The 17,575-nt window shown below is 43.4% G+C and overlaps 2 non-coding genes across 2 annotated transcripts; both read right to left on the bottom strand.

Moving 5' to 3' along the window:
- Nucleotides 1-14,071: 14,071 nt before the first annotated feature.
- On the bottom strand, nt 14,072-14,175 carry LOC120362854 (U6 spliceosomal RNA). The gene has a single exon (XR_005578653.1). It is a non-coding gene; the product is annotated as a U6 spliceosomal RNA (small nuclear RNA).
- Nucleotides 14,176-16,688: 2,513 nt separating this feature from the next.
- LOC120362853 (U6 spliceosomal RNA) lies at nt 16,689-16,792 on the bottom strand. Its single transcript, XR_005578652.1, has one exon. It is a non-coding gene; the product is annotated as a U6 spliceosomal RNA (small nuclear RNA).
- Nucleotides 16,793-17,575: the final 783 nt, after the last annotated feature.

Genomic DNA, 17,575 nt, shown 5'->3' with positions numbered 1-17,575 from the left:
CCTGAACCCAGGAGGTGGAGGTTGCGGTGAGCCAAGATCGCGCCATTGCACTCCAGCCTGGGTAACAAGAGCGGAACTCCGTCTCAAAAAAATTAATAAATAAATAAAAATATAACTTGTATCTACTCCTATGAACATAACCCTATCTAAATGTTTGTTATCCTGATTCTTGTTTATTGTTTGTTTGTTTTTGAGACAGAATCTTGCTTCGTCACTCAGGTTGGAGTGCAATGGTTTGATCTTGGCTCAAGTGATTCTTGTTCCCTAGCCTCTGGAGTAGTTGAGATTACAGATATGTGCCACCATGCCCAGCTATTTTTCTGTATTTTCAGTAGAGATGAGTTTTCACCATGCTGACCAGTCTGATCTCGAACTTCTGGCCTCAAGTGATCTGCCCACCTAGGCCTCCCAAAGTGCTAGGATTATAGGCATGTGCCACTGTGCTTGGTCTACACTGTTTCTTTAAATGTGAATGATTCCTTTTGATTAATGGTTAACTGAAAAAATAAATGAAACTTTAAAATATGATTTAAAATATAATTAAAATGAGTAAAGTTGGGAGGACTTAATCTCATTTAAAATATCTATCCAGGCACAGTTGTTTGAGTGTGTAGTCCCAGTTACTCAGAAAACAGGCAGGGTGGTCACTTGAGGGCAGGAGTTTGAGACCAGCCTGGGCAACATAGTGGGACCCAAGCTTTCAAAACATTTTTTTTTTTTTCTTTTTTTGAGACAGAGTCTCACTTTGTTGCCCATGCAACGAAGTTTCACTATGTTGGCCAGGCTGGTCTTGAACTCCTGACCTCAGGCAATCTGCCCACCTTGGCCTCCCAAAGTGCTAGGATTACAGATGTAAGCCACCGTGCCTGGCCTTATCTATTTGATTTTGAGACAGGGTCTTGCTCTGTCACCCAGATGGAGTGCAGTGGTGCGATCTTTGCTGAATGTGGCCTCGACCTCCCAGTTACTCAGGAGACAGGCAGGGTGATCACTTGAGGGCAGGAGTTTGAGACCAGCCTGGGCAACATAGTGGGACCCAAGCTTTCAAAACATTTTTTTTTCTTTTTCTGAGCAGAGTCTCACTTTGTAGCCCATGCTAAAGTGCAACTCTCTTCAACCTCTGCTCCCCTGGTTCAAGCAATTCTCTTGCCTCAGTCTCTCGAGTAGCTGGGATTACAGGTGTCCACCACCACGCTCTGCTAATTTTTGTATTTTTTTGGAGACGGGGTTTCACCATGTTGGCCAGGCTGGTGTTGAGCTCCTCACCTCAGGTGATCTGCCTGGCTCAGCCTCCAGGCATGGTGGTGGGCACCTGTGACCCCAGCTACTCAGGAGGCTGAGGCAGGAGAATAACTTGAACGTGGGAGGCGGAAGTTGCAGTGAGCCGAGATGGCACCACTGCACTCCAGCCTGGACGAAATAGCGAAACTCCATCAAAGAAAAAAAAAGTATTCTGTGACGCTTCGTGGCGGTGATGGATGGATGGTCAAGTGAGGGTAATGCTCTCAAAGATGCTCCTGTGGTATACATGCATCTCGGTTTCCATTTTGCTTGCAGAATCTTGCACAGATTAGAGTGCTTGGGCCAGGCGCAGTGGCTTACACCTGTAATCCCAGCGCTTCGGAAGGCTGAGGCAGGCAGATCACCTGAGGCTAGGAGTTCAAGACCAGCCTGGCCAGCTTAGTAGAGATGGGATTTAGTAGACAGGGTTTGCAGTGAGCCAAGATCACACCACTGCACTCCAGCCTGGGTGATGGAGTGGACTTTGTCTCCATAAAAAAGCAACAACAACAACAAAATCACACAAACAAATTACTTGATAAATATGAACAATACAAGGCCGGGCGAGGTGGCTCAAGCCTGTAATCCCAGCACTTTGGGAGGCCGAGGCGGGTGGATCACGAGGTCAAAAGATCGAGACCATCCTGATCAACATGGTGAAACCCCGTCTCTACTAAAAATACAAAAAATTAGCTGGGCATGGTGGCGCATGCCTGTAATCTCCTGAGACAGGAGAATTGCCTGAACCCGGGAGGCGGAGGTTGCGGTGAGCCGAGATCGCGCCATTGCACTCCAGCCTGAGTAACAAGAGCGAAACTCCGTCTCAAAAAAAAAAAAAAGAGAGTTTCACCATATTGACCAGGCTGGGCTGGTCTTGAACTCCTGACCTTGTGATCTGCCAGTCTTGGCCTCCTAAAGTGCTTGAATTACAGGTGTGAGCCACGCGCCCAGCCAGGTTTTTCTTTTTATGCACAAACAACGTTTATTCCTTGGTGGCTTAAAAATTCTGGACATTTTATCTGTCAGTTTTTTGACTAATCAGGTCAAAATCAAGATATTACAGAGATTGATACACGGGCAGGCCGGGAGTAGTGGCTAATGCCTGTAATCCTAGGCCTTTGGAAGGCTGAAGTGGGAGGATCAGTGGAGCCCAGGAGTTGGAAACTAGCCTGAGCAACATGGCAAAACCTTGTCTCTACAAAAAAATTTACAAAAATTAGGCCAGGAAAGAAAGAAAAGAAAAAATGAGAAAAGAAAAGAAAGGAAAAGAAAAGAGAAAGAGAGAAAGGGAGGCAGAGAAAAAGAAAGAAAGAAAGAAAAAAGAGAGAGAGAAAGAAAGAGAGAGAGAGGGAGGGAGGGAAAGAGGGAAGGAAGGAAGGAAGGAAGGAAGTGGGCAAGGGAGCAAACACAGGCAGCTGGGTGCGCCATGTGATGGGCTTTCTCTTCTGAACAAGCAACAAAAATTGGTAACTGGTGATCACCAGCTTGGCCATGTCTCAGGGAGAAAATGGGCCTTGTCGTTAGGCAGTCCCAAATGCCAAAAGACTCATTCAGGTCCTGGAGACATAGGACAGGCACAAGGGTCTTCTCTCTTCTGTGGTTTCTCCTAACAACAGAAAAAGAAAAAGACGGAATCTTAAACCTGGTGCCACTAAATGGAAAACCTTGCAAATCTCCTGATAAAATGACTTGGGGACGCTGGGACAATAAAGATCTCTTTAACAAATCACAGTGGACTTTCCCGAAAGCCTGATACTCAGCAATATCTTACACAAGATTTTAGAAGACTCAAGACAGAGATGCAAACACGTTTCCACCAAGAGAAACGCTGAGCTGTCTAAATGTGTTGCTGGTGCAAGAGGATTTTGTTTTAATGTGATGGTTTTGGCACAACAGACTTGATGGGAATTGTTTGCTCTTTGAAAGCCATTAAGGGAGAACCTATATCTGCTGGTTTTCAGAGATGAATGGCAAGAAATAACCAAGTTCTTCACATTAAGCCAGTATAAAAAGCTCAGCCAAATCAATGCCAGGGTACGAGCTTTTCCTGCAGTGTGGTGAGGGAAGCCTTCTCCGGGAGACCACCAATTTTGGAGAGGCCTACCCAGATCGGGTTGGGGGCAGAGATAGCTGAGCATGGCCCTTCCCCTGTGGGGTCATCACCCGTTCAACCTCGGCTCTGTTGTTGAGTCGTTGTTACTCTGATTTTTACAACGGCACCACTCACACCTGAGTTTTTCTGGTCATTAAGTGGAGGTAATAATATTTGTCTTTTCTGCATGGTACAATGAGAAATGTAAGCTAATGGAAGGTAAGTTTTGAAGTCTTGGCAATCTAAAGGATATTTTTCAGGATTCCTAGAACACATCTCAGAAGAAAATGTGTAAAATATATATAAACCAAACCAAGAGCAATGTTAGGTAAGATTTATATTCCCAAATTAAAAATAGCAAAGAAATGCAATGATAAAAAATTAAATGCTAGTTATTTTTCAAAGTGATACAATTGCAATTTCAAGAGAGTATTTTAGGTGTTTTTAACACACACAGGGCAGAGGCGGGGACACCAACCAGTTACAGAGACAGATCTCAATGTAAGCCAAGAAGAGGAAAATATTTAGTGCAGATTACAAGAAATATTAAAAAATTCTCTGAAGTTATAAAACATAATACAACTTATGTTGAATGTAGAAAAATAAATATTTCACAAAAGGCTTTAGAATCATTTTTCTCTATCATCCCTGGTTACAGATGAGGTAACTGAAGTTGAATAGAGGAAAAAATATCATCACATAAATAGTTCAAACAAGCTTTTGAGTTCTATTTTTCAGTCTCTGGGTATAACAAATGAGATTTGCTTTCAAACTTGGAAATTTATTGCAAATTCAATTAAGGGACTAGATATTTAGAACCTGGTTTAGAAATGATTTAAACACTATTTTTTTAAAGAAGCTTCACTTGAAGCACATTATATGTAATGAAGTATTTTGAAAGTGTTCACATAATAGCAGTTCCCATGAAACTTCAAAAGCTGTCAGCACAGTAGGTCTTGCGAGCCTCTTAGTGCCTTTAGGACTAAAACAGATCACTGTAGCCATTCAAAATTATACAACTTGGTGTGGCACATGCCTGTAATCCTAGCACTTTGGGAGGCCAAGGTGGGCGGACCACTTGAGGCCAGGAGTTCAAGACCAGCCTGGGCAACATGGTGAAACGCCGTCTCTACTAAAAATACAAAAATCAGCCAGGCATGGTGGCAAATGTCTGCAGTCCCAGCTACTCGGGAGGCTGAGGTGGGAAGATCGTTTGAAACCGGGAGGCAGAGGTTGCAATGAGATGAGATGAGATGGTGCCATTGTACTCCAGCCTGGTGGACAGAGTGAGACCTTGTGTCAAAAAAAAAAAAAAAAAAAAAAAAACCTTGTCCATCCACCTTCTAGAACAATGACAGCTATCCAAATGAGGCTGAAGATGAGATACAAAGTATTCTGAATCTCTAAATTGGGCCAAATTTTGATAATGCTTTTACTGATGTCAAGTAAGATGAAGACAAAACACCTAATTTGTTATCAAACTGCTTTGAAACCCACTCTTTAGGAAAATAATTTTAGTCTCCTAAGTCATTTCACATGTGCAAGCATTTCCTGCAGACTGGTCGCCTTTTGTTTTAGACAAATCTCACATGTCTTCATTGATAAAATAATTAACGATGGGTACCTTCTATAGAAAATATAACTTCGGGACAGGCAAGCTGGGTGCGGTGGTTCATGCTTGTAATTCCAGAACTTTGGGAGGCTGATGAGGGCAGATCACAAGGTCAGGAGTTCAAGACCAGCCTGGCCAACGTGGTGAAATCCCATCTCTACTAAAAATACAAAAATTAGCCAAGCTGGGTGGTGAGCACCTGTAGTCCCAGCTACTCAGGAGGCTGAGGCAGGAGAATCACTTGAACCTGGGTGGCAGAGGTTGTGGTAAGCCGAGATCATGCCGCTGTACTCCAGCCTGGGCAACAGAGCAAGACTTTGTCTCAAAATAAATAAATAAATAAATAAAGGAAGGAAGAAAAGAAAATATAACTTCAGACTGGGCTCAGTGGCTCACGCCTGTAATCCCAGCACTTTGGGAGGCTGACCCAGGCAGATCATGAGATCAGGTGTCCAAGACCAGCCTGACCAACATGCTGAAACCCCATCTCTACTAAAAATACAAAAATTAGCTAGGTGTGGTGGTGCGTGTCTATAATCCCAGCTACTCAGGAGGCTGAAACAAGAAAATCACTTGAACCCAGTAGGCGGAGGTTGCAGTGAACCAAGATCGCGCCATTGCACTCCAACCTGGGTAACAAGAGCGAAACTTCATCTCCAAAAAATAAAAAATAAAAAATAAAAATAAATAAAAAGAAAAAAAATAACTTCAGCATTTGTAGATGGGAGGTACATATGTAGCCCAGGGTACATGAGGATGCCTGCTATGCTTTGCCAACCACACCTGCTTCTCACAAGCTGAAGCCAAGTCTGTGAAGTCAGTGACATTCTCCAAGACCCTAAAAAAAAATCCCAGTATACGCTATCCTCCTTCACCAACCCATTTTCTATATTTCATTTTATTCTATATCTACTTGATAACAAGAAAATAACTGCAAAATGGTCTTTACCAAAATGGTCTTTTCCACTATTTTTCCCAAGCAAATATTAGAGGTTTTTTTTTTTCCAATTAAAACATATGTATGTTTAAGATAAATAAATGATTGCTTAAATCAATTTCAATCAATAGTTTCCTAGCTCTAGCAAAAAAAACTTTGAACTTAGGATACATAAGTAGTGTGCAAACAGTGGGGAGAAAGTAATGATAACATTCATTGACACTATGTGCCAGGGTTTTGGTAAAATTAACTCATTTAATCCTCACAACTCTAGGACATAGGTACAATTACTACCCTTATTTTGCAAAGAGATTGAGGCACAGAGCAGTTAAGTAACTTGCCCAAGGTCATCGAACAAAGCTTAGCTTAAGTCAATGCAGCAGCCCTGCCGAGCTAGCCTCTTGAAACCAGACACTATTTGTAGACACACACACACACACACACACACACACACACACACACACAGAGAGAGACGCACACGTGAGTTCTTCAACTCCAAACTAGCATTCTCTTTCCTGTTTGATACTAAGAATGTAACTTCTTCGTGGTCATGCAGGGGACAATGCGATCTAAACACACAAAACACAAGCAGAGACAAAGTTAATATATACTACAGGGCTGGGTGCCCCCGCCTGTAATTCCAGCACTTTGGAAGGCTGAGGCAGGAGGATATCTTGAGCCCAGGAAGTAGAGGCTGCAGTGAGCTATGATTACACCACTGCACTCCAGCCTGAACGACAGACTGAGACCCTGTCTCTAAAAAGATGTAGATACAGGGCTGGGCATCATGGTTCACGCCTATAATCCCAGCACTTTGGGAGGACAAGATGGGAGGATTGCTTGAGGCCAGGATTTCAAGACCAGCCTGGTCAACATAGCAAGAGCCCCATCTCTAAAAAATCGAAATTAAATTAAATTAAAATACAAATATGCGTATAGAATAGCCTGAGCATTTCCTTGGTCATGAGGAACTGGCCATTGTCTCCTAGAGCAAATGACTCTGGTTCCTTGACAGATTCCCTTATAATCTCCCCTTACCACACATTCTTAGACACTGAGAAGAAAATGCCAGGGGGGGTGTTTCCATTCCAGCACTCTGATTAAAGATGGGTTTATATGGCTATACGCTAATGACATATGGATGACACATCACAGCTGATGGGTCGTAACGGAGCACTCAGAACTTCGGCATCTCATTTAATCATCACCCCCATCTGTCCAGTGAGTTCAGCTTTATTATACTCGGTGTACAAACAGGCCACATTGTCCAGTACACAGAAAAACTGGGATTCCTGCCTTCTACCTCCAAAATGAGCTCTTCCCCTCATCACAGGACTTGCTGTGACAGAGAAATGAAAACAAAAACAAAGCCAGGTCACCGAACAATCTGGGGCATCTCCCGTGGCCATATTTTTAACCTGTCCACATATTCCTCTTCTGAATACATGAAAAATGACTGGTTGACAATTTATTTGGAAGTTAGCTATATATGGTCTTGGTATACCACCTCTATTATTTTACTGCAACTTAATTTGCATATGTGTTTACTATTCCTCTCTAGGTCATAAATAACATCATTCCTCACTTGGTTGTTCCGGCTTTCACCCATCCCACAAGACTCAGGTCTTGCATTGCTTACTCCCAGAAGGCTTCCTGGCCTCATCCCCACTTTTGAATTTGTGCTTGGTGCACTTCCTGGGCCTCCACAGCCCCCTGAGTTTATCTTCCTAAGGCTAGGCACGGTGGTTCATGCCCGTAATCACAGCACTTTGGGAGGCTGAGGTGGGCTGATCATTTGAGCACAGGAGTTTCAGACCAGCCTGGTCAACATAGCAAAACTCACATCTTGTTTGTTTGATGTTTTTTTTTGGTGGGGGGGGGGAGTGGGCGTGTAAAGAATTTTTTTGCGGTCCTTTTTAAAATATCAAGTTGATACAGCATAAAATGAAATGTAGAGAGTGGTCTGATGAAAGAGGACAGTGTATGCTGGGATTTTTTGGGGGGAGCTTGGGGGGTGTCACTGATTTCGCAGACTTGGCCTCAACTTGTGACAGAAACCCGTCTCTACTAAAAATACAAAGAGTAGCTGGATGTCGTGGCACATGCCTGTGGTCCCAGCTATTTGGGAGGCTGAAGTAGGAAGACCATTTGAGCCTGGGAGGCTGAGGCTGTAGTGAGCCATGATCACACAACTGCACTCCAGTCTGGGTAACAGAACAAGACTCTGTCTCAAAAACAAAATAGGCTGGGTGTGGTGGCTCAGGCCTGTAATCCCAGCACTTTGGGAGGCCAATGAAGGCAGATCACTTGAGGTCAGGAACTTGAGACCAGCCTGGCCAACATAATGAAACCTCATCTCTACTAAAAATACAAAAATTAGCCAAGCATGGTGGCTCACACATGTGATCCCCGCTACTTTGGAGGATGAAGTAGAAGAATCACTGAAACCTGGGAGATGGAGGTTGCAGTGAGCCGAGATCGCACTGTTGCATTCCAGCCAGGGCATCAGAGCGAGACTCCATCTCAAAAATAAAAACAAAAACAAAAACCATAAAACAACAGCAATAATTTAAAAAAAAACACACACACACAAAAAAAAACACTGCATTGATTTCACTTGCTTCCTCTTTTCCTCATGAGGGAAAGTCCTTACCTTTCTCCCGGAAGGCTTTTATTTCTGAGCCTCCAGTGCCCTACACAGTGCATGACATGAAGCAAATGCTGAAGCATGTTTCTGTAATCAGGTAATAAATAACCATCTGAGAGTCCAGAGCTGCAGGCTCCACTCCTGGTTCTGTGACTGCATGTGAGTTTTTCAGTGAGGCCCTACACCCCTCTGGTTATCAGATTCTTTAATGATAAATTGAGGAGGCTGAACTAGGCTGGGCGCGGTGGCTCAAGCCTGTAATCTCAGCACTTTGGGAGGCCGAGGCGGGTGGATCACGAGGTCAAGAGATCGAGACCATCCTGGTCAACATGGTGAAACCCCATCTCTACCAAAAATACAAAAAATTAGCTGGGCATGGTGGTGCGTGCCTGTAATCCCAGCTACTCAGGAGGCTGAGGCAGGAGAATTGCCTGAACCCAGAAGGTGGAGGTTGCGGTGAGCCGAGATCGCGCCATTGCACTCCAGCCTGGGTAACAAGAGCGAAACTCCGTCTCAAAAAAAAAAAAAAAATTAAAAAAAAAAAAAGGAGGCTGAACTAAAACTATGATGATCCTTTCAGCTCCAAATGTCTATTCATTTAACTGCAATAATACTGGATGGTAGATGATGGACTTAAAAAAAAAAAAAGTCAGTCCAACTTAAAATTTTCTTTTCTTTTCTTTTCCCCAGATGGGAGTCTTGCTCTATCACCCAGGCTGAAGTGAAGCAGCGTGATCTCAGCTCACTGAACCTCCGCCTCCCTGGTTTAAGCAATTCTTCTGCCTCAGCCTCCCAAGTAGCTGGGATTACAGGTGCCAGCCACATCACCCAGCTAATTTTTGTATTTTTAGTAGAGACAGGTTTTACCATGTTGGCCAGGCTAGTCTTGAACTCCTGACCTGGTGATCTGCCTACCTTAACCTCCCAAAGGGCTGGGATTACAGGCATGAGCCCCCACACCCTTCCTACTGCTAAAATTTTCTTTTTTTTTTTTTTTTTAGAAAGAAAAAAAGAATAAGAAGAAAAAGAATAAAGAAGAGGAAGAAAGAGAAAGAGGAAGAGGGGGAGAGAATGGGGGTATTGCTTTGTTGCCTGGGCTAGAATGCAGCCTAAATATGGGTATGCCTATAATTGTCCTTAATAATGGAGACATGAAAGAAAATGAGGGAAGAGAATAACAAACAAGGAGCCAATCAACATTTCATTTAAACTTCTAAATTAATATGATGTGGTACTGATAAGAGTGTATATTGGGCCGGGTGCAGTGGCTCAAGCCTGTAATCCCAGCACTTTGGGAGGCTGAGGCGAGTGGATCACGAGGTCAAGAGATCGAGACCATCCTGGTCAACATGGTGAAACCCTGTCTCTACTAAAAAATATAAAAAATTAGCTGGGCATGGTGGCGAGTGCCTGTAATCCCAGCTACTCAGGAGGCTGAGGCAGGAGAATTGCCTGAATCCAGGAGGCGGAGGTTGCGGTGAGCCGAGATCGCGCCATTGCACTCCAGCCTGGGCAACAAGAGAGAAACTCCGTCTCAAAAAAAAAAAAAAAAAAAAAAAAAAAAAAAAAAAAAAAAAGAGTGTATATTTTGTGTAAAGTGGAGAGTTCTATAAATGTTAATTACGTTTACTTGTTCCAGATCTGAGTTCAAGTCCTGGATATCGTTAATTTTCTGTCGCATTGATCTGTCTAATATTAATGTTGAAGTCTCCCACTATTATTATGTGGGAGTCTAAGTCTCTTTATAAGTCTTGTATGTCTGGGTATTCCTGTATTGGGTGCGTATATATTTAGGATCTTAAACTCTTGTTGCTGCGTTGATTCTTTTATCATTATGTAATGTCCTTCTTTGCTTCTTTTGATCTTTGTTGCTTTAAAGACTATCTTATCAGAGGCAAAAGTTGTAACTTCTGCTTTTTATTTATTTATTTTTGCTCTCTGTTTGGTTGGTAAATCTTTCTCCATCCCTTGTTTTGAGTCTTTGTGAATCCTTGAATGTGAGATGGGTCTGGATGCAGCATACCGATGGGTTTTAGTTTTTTCTTCAAATTGCCTGTCTGTCTTTGAATTGGGGAATTTAGTCAATTTAAATTTAGAATTAATAATGATATATGTGAGTTTAATACTGCCATTTAATATTAGCTGGCTATTTTGCCCATTAGTTGATGTAAATTCTTCATTATATTGATGCTCTTTACTTTTTGGTATTTTTTAGAAAGGCTGATACTGTTTGTTCCTTTCTATGTGTAGTGGTTCTTTCAGATGCTCTTGTAAAGCAGGCCTGGTGATGACGAATTCTCTGAGTGCTTGCTTGTTCACAAAAAACTTTATTTTTCCTTCACTTATGAAGCTTAGTTTGGCTGGATGTGAAATTCTTGGTTGAAAGTTCTTTTCTTTTTTTTTTTTGAGATGGAGTTTCGCTCTTGTTGCCCAGGCTGGAGTGCAATGGCGCGATCTCGGCTCACCGCAGCCTCCGCCTCCTGGGTTCAGGCAATTCTCCTGCCTCAGCCTCCTGAGTAGCTGGGATTACAGGCACGCGCCACCATGCCCAGCTAATTTTTTGTATTTTTGGTAGAGATGGGGTTTCACCATGTTGACCAGGTTGGTCTCGATCTCTCGACCTTGTGATCCACCCGCCTCGGCCTCCCGAAGTGCTGGGATTACAGGCTTGAACCACTGCGCCCGGCTCGAAAGTTCTTTTCTTTAAGGATGTTGAATATTGGTCCCCACTCTCTTCTGGCTTGTAGGGTTTCTGCTGAGAGATCTACTGTGAGTCTGATAGTCTTCCCTTTGTGGGTAACCTGACCTTTCTCTCTGGCTGCCCTTAGTATTTTCTCCTTCATTTCAACCCTGGTGAATCTGACGATTATGTGCCTTGGAGTTGCTCTTCTTGAGGAATATCTTTGTGGTGTTCTCTGTATTACCTGGAGTTGAATATTGTCCTGCCTCACTAGGTTGGGAAAATTTTCCTGAATAATGCCCTGAAGCATATTTTCCAGCTTGGATTCATTCTCTTTGTCACAATCAGGTACACCTATCAAGCGTAGATTAGGTCTTTTCACATCGTCCCATATTTCTTGGAGACTTTGCTCGTTCCTTTTTATCCTTTTTTCTCTAATCTTGTCTTCCCGTTTTATTTCATTACGTTGGTCTTTGACCTCTGATATCCTTTCTTCTGCTTGATCAATTCGGCTGTTAAAACTTGTGCATACTTCATGAAGTTCCCGTATTGTGTTTTTCAGCTCCATCAGTTCACTTATATTCCTCTCTAAATTGTGTATTCTTGTTAACATTTTGTCAAACCTTTTTTCAAAGTTCTTAGTTTCTTTGGATTGGGTTAGAACAAGTTCTTTTAATTCACAGAAGTTTCTTATTATCCACATTTTGAAGCCTGCTTCTGTAATTGGAACACACTCGTTCTCCATCAGGCCTTGTTTCGTAGCTGATGAGGAACTGTGATCCCTTGCTTAGGGAGAGGTGTTCTGATCTTGGGTATTCTCAGCCTTTTTTTGACTGTTTTCTTCCCTTCGTTGTAGATTGATCCATCTGTGGTCTTTATAATTACTGTCTTTGTAATTGGGTTTCTGAGTGGACGTCCAACTTATTGATTCTCAGCGCCGAAATCTGAGCAACCCACTGCGCCGACCAAATCAGCAGCGTTAAGATTGATGGTGCTTTTCTGACTCTGCACCAAGAACCGACGTTCTGAGGCACCGGCAAAACCACCTCGCCGGTCACAAGAGTCGCGCTGGTGACCCGTGGGGCTCCTCCGCGGGGAATCTCCTGGTGCGTGAGCAACAAGAATTCACGTGAGGGTGTGGCATCCTCTCGTTCTTTGCGCTTTCACTGGGAACTACAATCCCGAGCTGCTAGTGATCAGCCGTCTCGGATCTCTCTCCCTCCTACTGCTAAAATGTTCTTAGCTGCTGGGAGTCCAGCTAGATATTGTGGTTAACATACACAGTGGGGACCAAATATCCCGGGAGGAAGGAAGTCAGATGTGACTGCAGAGCTGCTTTTGTTGCAGTTTAATAATTTTAAAAATATGGCCCAAAGTCTTCAGATTTATGGCTATCAATTAATCTTAGGTAATTTATTTGCATATGCACTTTGTTCAAGTAAGTGAGTGAACACACACAAAAAAGCTGGAAAGGGATAGAAAATGAGAGAAGGAAAGAGGAGAAAGATTTGATATTCAAAGTCACAAACATTAAGACAAATTGATTGGAAAGTGGATATCAACACTGCAGAAAGATTTTTCATTTTACACAAGGAATACAAGCTTGCACTGAACAGTAACTAGGATGTTTTCATTTTGCTACATTTGGCTTACATCTAAATTTTTAAAAACAAATCTAACAAATAAAGCAAAGTATGTCTGTACTCAATTATATTTACAAAAGATTATTTGAATTATTTCCAGTTTTTGGAATAGCTACCATGAGTCCCATGCCATAGCTCCATTTTATTGCTAGGTCATTTTTTTTTTAATCATCTAGTGATAACTCTTACAATTTTATTGTATGTTTTGTCACTTAAAATTACATAATCATGGCCGGGCGCGGTGGCTCAAGCCTGTAATCCCAGCACTTTGGGAGTCCGAGGTGGGTGGATCACGAGGTCAAGAGATCGAGACCATCCTGGTCAACATGGTGAAACCTTGTCTCTAACTAAAATTACAAAAAAATAGCTGGGCATGGTGGTGCATGCCTGTAATCCCAGCTACTCAGGAGGCTGAGGCAGGAGAATTGCCTGAACCCAGGAGGCGGAGGTTGCGGTGAGCCGAGATCGCGCCATTGCACTCCAGCCTGGGCAACAAGAGCGAAACTCCATCTCAAAAAAAAGAAATTACATAATCATGACTTTTTATGTAAATGGGATCACAGCCTGCATACTGCTGTATTAGTTGCTTTTTGATTTGGCAATACAGCATTAGCAGCCTGTGTTTTCTTCCAAGGGCTGCCAAAACAAAGTGAATAACTTAAAACAGTAGACAAGTATTACAGATTTAGAGGCTAGAAGTCCAAAATCAAGGTGCCTGCAGGGTCACGTTCCTTCCAAAACTGAGGATGACCTTTTGTGTGTTTTGGTAGGCATTTTATTTGTTTATTTTTTTCAATTTGACAGTCAGTTATTTAATTATTTATTCATCTTTTTTTTTTTTTTTTTGAGATAGGGTCTCATTCTGTCACCCAGGTTATAGTACAGTGGCACAATTATAGTTCATTGCTGCCTCAAGCTCCTGGGCTCAAGTAATCGTCCTGCCTCAGCCTCCCAGAGCTGGTACTACAGGCATGTGCCACCACACCTGGTTAATTATAAAAAATTTTTTTTTTTTTTGTAGAAATGGGTTCTCTTGATATTACCTAGGTTGGTCTCAAATTCCTGGCTTTAAGTGATACTCCTGCCTCAACCTCTCAAGGTGGTGGAATTACAGGTGTGAGCCACTGCTCCCTACCTATGTATTTTTAATTTTTTAAAATATATATTAAATTTTTTAAAATAAATATGGGACACTTCACAAATTTGCATGTCATCCTTGCACAGGGGCCATGCCAATCTGCTCTGTATTGTTCTAACTTTTAGTATATGAGCACTATTTTTTTTTTTTTTTTTTTCGAGACAGAGTCTCACTTCATCACCCAGGCTGAAGTACAGTGGTAGGATCTTGGCTCGCTGCAACCTCCACCTCCTGAGTTCAAGTGATTCTCGTGCTTCAGCCTCCCAAGCAGCTGGAATTGTAATACAGGTGCACACCACCACACCTGGCTAATTTTGGTATTTTTAGTAGAGATGGGGTTTCACCATGTTGGCCAGGATGGTCTCAATCTCCTGACCTTGTGATCCACTCGCCTCGGAGTGAACCAGGATTGCACCACTGCACACCAGCCTGGGCAACAGAGCAAGACTTCGTAAAAAAAAAAATAATAAATAAATAAAACAAAATAAAATAAAATAAAATAAATAAAATAAAAGAAAGAAAGAAAAGAAAGAAAGAAAAGAAAAAGAAAAGTAACCTCATAGTGAGCTCATCTCAGGGGTAAGTCCTGAATATTCTAATGGCCAATCCATCCCCCCTCCCAGTGACTGGTTTATGGGGTGGGCGTATGACTAGTATCTCATCAATGACATAAAGAGGAACCCAGGTGGGCACAAAGGCTCACACCTGTAATCCTAACACTTTGGGAGGCCAAGGCAGGCAGATCACTTGAGGTCAGAAGTTCAAAAAACCAGCCTGGCCAACATGGTGAAACCCCATCTCTACCAAAAATACCAAAAAAATACAAAAAAAAAAAAAAAAAAAAATCAGCCAGGCATGGTGGCAGGCACCTGTAATCCCAGCTACTCAGGAGGCTGGGGCCGGAGAATCACTTGAACCTGGTAGGCAGAGGTTGCAGCGAGCCGAGATCACGCCTCTGCACGCCAGCCTGGGTGACAGAGTGAGAATCCGTCTCAAAAAAAAAAAAAAAAAAAAAAAAAAAGGTCGGGGGGGGGCACCTTCCAGGTGGTTATTCGGAGGATCAGTTTTTTTTTTGTTTTTTTTAATTTTTTTTTGTATGGGGGAGGGAAACCTCTGAGCGCCGCGCACGGTGCCTGCGTAGCCCCGCCCCCAGAGGATTTCTCTTCTGGAAAGGAAAAAGAGAAACTAGGATACCCTGATTTCTTTTTTTTTTTTTTTTTTTTGAGACGGAGTTTCGCTCTTGTTGCCCAGGCTGGAGTGCAATGGCGCGATCTCGGCTCACCGCAACCTCCGCCTCCTGGGTTCAGGCAATTCTCCTGCCTCAGCCTCCTGAGTAGCTGGGATTACAGGCACCCGCCACCATGCCCAGCTAATTTTTTTGTGTTTTTAGTAGAGACGGGGTTTCACCATGTTGACCAGGATGGTCTCGATCTCTTGACCTCGTGATCCACCCGCCTCGGCCTCCCAAAGTGCTGAGATTACAGGCTTGAGCCACCGCGCCCGGCCTCCCTGATTTCTTACATTGGACTTTTTTGTTGTTCTTATTGTACTAACTTGTGGTTCCTAGAATTGCTGCAGCTACCGGCAACAATGAAAGCTATCAGAGCTTTCAAAGTCAACAGGTTGACAATGGCAGGGATAGAAAGAAACAGGGCCTCCTGAGGTCAGGGAGCCATGGATCAAACAGCCCTGGGGCGGCCCCACCTTTGAACCTCTTACTGAGTGAGGGAGAGTGTATTTTCCTTATTGCGGAAGACAGTTGTCTGTGCTTTCTGTTACTGTTTCGAAACTTAAGAAAACCAAAGGCGACTGAGCAGAGTGTCTCCTGCAGATAATCCCAGCAGGGCAGGCCGAGGCAGGCAGATCATTTGAGCTCAAGAGTTCAAGACCAGTCTGCGGAACACGGTGAAACTCCGACTCTACAAAAAATACAAAAAATAGTCAGGCATGGTGGTGCATGGCTGTAGCCCAGCTACCAGGGAGGCTGAGGTGGGAGAATTACCTGAACTCAGGAGGTGAACCAAGATTGCACCACTGCACTCCAAACTGGGCAACAGGAGTGAGGCCCTGCCTTAAAAAGAAAGAAGAAAACCGAGAGAAAAGTAATGTCTCCAAGACGAAAATAACCGAATGATGTGCCTGAAGTGTAAGCAGAACGTTTAAATAAAAATTTAACAAAAAAAGAGAAGGAGTTTCATTCACTATGCTGCCCAGGCTGGTCTCAGATTCCTGAGCTCAAGCAATCTGCCTGCTCCTGCCCACCAGGGTGCTGGGATCACAGGCGTGGATTGATATATTTTAATCTATTGGAGGGTTTTGTGTGTTTTTGTTATTGTTTGTCTTGTTTATTTTTTTAGACAGCGTTTGGCTCTGTCACCCAGGCTGGAGTGCAGTGGCACGATCTCGGCTCAGTGCAACCTCCACCTCCTGGGGTTCAAGCAATTCTCCTGCCTCAGCCTCCTGAGTAGCTGGGATTACAGACACATGCCAGCATGCCCCCTGCTACTTTTTGTATTTTTAGTAGAGACAAGAGTTTCGCCATGTTGGCCAGGCTGGTTTCAAACTCCTGACCTCAGGTCATCCATCAGCCTTGGTCTTCCAAAGTGCTGGGATTACAGGCATGAGCCTGTAATCCGTGCCTGGCCTTGTTTTAGTTTTTACAATATGGAATACTTCACAAATTTACATGTTATGCTTGTGCAGGGGCCATGCTAATCTCTGTATTGTTTGAAGTTTAGAAAATGTGCTGCTGAAGCGAGCACTTAACCTATTGTTTTAATTGAAAAAATAAGCTGACCAGGTGAGGTGACTCATGCCTGTAATCTCAGTACTTTGGGAGGCCGAGGTAGGTGGATCATTTGACGTCAGGAGTTCAACACCTGCCTGGCCAGCATAGTGAAACCCAGTCTCTACTAAAAATGCAAAAAGTAGCTGGATGTGGTGGCACATGCCTGTAAGCCCAGCTACTTGGGAGGTTGAGGTGGGAGGATTGCTTGAGCCCAGAGGTTCAAGGGTATAGTGAGCTACAATGCTGCCTCTGCACTCCAGCCGGGGCAACAGAGTGAGACTCCATCAAAAAGAAAAGACAGGAAGAAAGAGAGGAAGAGTAGCAGTTACCACTGTGGTTAGTTAGGCTTGTCTCAGTAACCCTACTGAGACTGCATTTGGGAAAGAATGCAAAAGTGTTTACTTTTTTTTTTTTTTTTTTTTTTTTTTTTTTTTTTTTTTTTTTTTGAGACGGAGTTTCACTCCTGTTACCCAGGCTGGAGTGCAATGGCGCGATCTCGGCTCACCGCACCCTCCGCCTCCTGGGTTCAGGCAATTCTCCTGCCTCAGCCTCCTGAGTAGCTGGGATTACAGGCACGCGCCACCATGCCCAGCTAATTTTTTGGATTTTTAGTAAAGACGGGGTTTCACCATGTTGACCAGGATGGTCTCGATCTCATGACCTTGTGATCCACCCGCCTCGGCCTCCCAAAGTGCTGGGATTACAGGCGTGAGCCACCGCGCCCGGCCAAAAGTGTTTACTTTTAATGAACTAACTA

Source organism: Saimiri boliviensis, chromosome 14, assembly GCF_048565385.1.
Source record: "Saimiri boliviensis isolate mSaiBol1 chromosome 14, mSaiBol1.pri, whole genome shotgun sequence".
In the NCBI taxonomy this organism is placed as follows: Eukaryota; Metazoa; Chordata; class Mammalia; order Primates; family Cebidae; genus Saimiri; species Saimiri boliviensis.
The sequence above is the reverse complement of the archived record's forward strand: the minus strand, read 5'-3'. Positions and strand labels throughout refer to the sequence as shown.